Source organism: Schistocerca serialis, chromosome 4 (genome assembly GCF_023864345.2).
Source record: "Schistocerca serialis cubense isolate TAMUIC-IGC-003099 chromosome 4, iqSchSeri2.2, whole genome shotgun sequence".
Taxonomy (NCBI): Eukaryota; Metazoa; Arthropoda; class Insecta; order Orthoptera; family Acrididae; genus Schistocerca; species Schistocerca serialis.
Genome location: NC_064641.1, coordinates 692,677,458 through 692,679,716, shown reverse-complemented (window position 1 = coordinate 692,679,716; position 2,259 = coordinate 692,677,458).

The following is a 2,259-nucleotide window of genomic DNA, read 5'->3' as shown; positions in this document are numbered from 1 at the left end:
CACGAACGCTGGTCCAACTGAGGCGCCAGGTGGAAATGGCATGGCAAGCCGTTCCACAGGACTACATCCAGCATCTCTACGATCGTCTCCATGGGAGAATAGCAGCCTGCATTGCTGCGAAAGGTGGATATACACTGTACTAGTGCCGACGTTGTGCATGCTCTGTTGCCTATGTCTATGTGCCTGTGGTTCTGTCAGTGTGATCATGTGATGTATCTGACCCCAGGAATGTGTCAATAAAGTTTCCCCTTCCTGGGACAATGAATTCACGGTGTTCTTATTTCAATTTCCAGGAGTGTATGTGCAGCATCTTACTTCTATGCAAATATCATAATAAGTAAGACCATTAACAAAATGATATCATCATGAAGCTAAGTTGACATATAAAACGATAAGTGAAGCAAAAATGTATTTATTACCGAATAGCTTCTGTAAAATCGTTTGAGAAAGATTGCAGAGTGTGCGTCTCGATTCACCGGTTGAAAGGGGGCAAACACTGTTGGTCTCTCTTTCCGAATAAACGAATGAACTCATCCAGAGCTTTGGACGAAATTTGGCAAGATGGCGGCGAGTGTAAAACATAGACTTACTAAATAAAAGTAATTCGTGTATCCCCGCGAAAAAAAAAATAAATAAATTTCGGTAGTAAAAAGAATGCGTGTGTAAATTGTAAGGACGAGATCTCGAAGCTAAACGAACGAATGTCCAGTTTACAAATTATAATCGGTGCTTTAAAGCTGGACATAAACTTCATGCGGAAAAATGTGAGTCGCTGAAGAAGCAAGAAGACTCGACCTCTGTAAACAAGTGGCAAACAATAAACAATGACGGGAGAAAACTGCACTCAGAAAGTACAATCCCAAAATAGCAGTGAAACTGCAGTGTGTACAAACAGTGAAACTTAAATGCATAAAAACTGCATTCAGAAAGTACAATCTCAAAGCAGCAGTGAAACTTCAATGTTTATAAACAGTGAGACTTTAATGCATAAAATCTTTCGAAGTAGAACGTATAACGACCTTGTGGGAGTATTCACTACTGAAGATTCAATGAACACGCCAGCCGAAGTCGAAAAGTTACGAAATAAACCACAAAAAGTAAACAAACCGTTGACCGATGAACTTCCGACTGCTAACATTGTAAAATACGGAAAAATATGTGTGTTGGGCGATAGCCACGGCCGTGGAATTGTCGCAGTGCTAACGGAAAAATACAACTACAGGGCAAACGGTTTCGTGAAGCCTGGGGCTCCATTAAGTGAACTGTAAAACCTTACAAAATTACGTGAAGTAACTAGTTTGTGACTGTTGTATTGCTGGGAGGATGAAATGACGTATATAGAAATGCCTCAATAATTTATCTCACACGAATGTACTCGTTGTAATTATCCCGCGTCGTCACGATTTACCGAGGTGCTCGTGTGTAAACAGTGAAATTCATGCCGCAAACAAGAGTTCGAGTGAATATGTACTCACTTCGTAAATGCAGACGTTATTTCCATAAACAGTTTGGAGCGAAGGCTCCATACAGTTCACGGTCTTCATTTGAATGCATTAGGAAGGGAGGTACTTACGCAAAAAATGTTTACTTGTATTTCGCGGTGCAATGAAGTAGCCAGGACAAGTGGAAATCGATCGCAAGTAACAAAGCGTTCTTTTCATGCAGCGACCAATATAGCCATCAATCAGTGTCAGATCACGAAATGGTTTAAAACCAATAGGCCAGAAAGCAACATTCAAACTGGGAAACAAACTCAAATTACGAAATGGTTCAAACCAAAAAGAAGTGAAGCACAAATTTTGCAAGCTCCAATAATACTGGAAGACAAACAAGCTGCTATACGTGTGTCTTCTAGAACAAGGAAAGCTCCAGAGAGGAACAGTGATTTTTTATGGCTGGCACCTGGGAAATCACTTCAGCACCATCCAAATCCAGTGCCATCAAGAATGTAACTATGGATGTAAGTACATAATATCAAAGTGACAAAGAAATGTACAAGCCAAGTGAGTAAGGTGATGGGCTGCTACAGAAGAATCCACACCTACCCTTTTGTGAGGATGGCTCATTATTAAATATTAGGTCTTTAAAAAATAAAATTGATGATCTTAGTAGTAACTATATAATGCATTGTAATATAAATGGTTTATGTGCTGAATACTCATGTGACAGAAGCTCTATGTCAGATGAGCTACAAGTTTTTTATCTGAATTTCTAAACGTTGAAGTAATTTGTTTATATGAACACTGGCTTAGTAGTGAT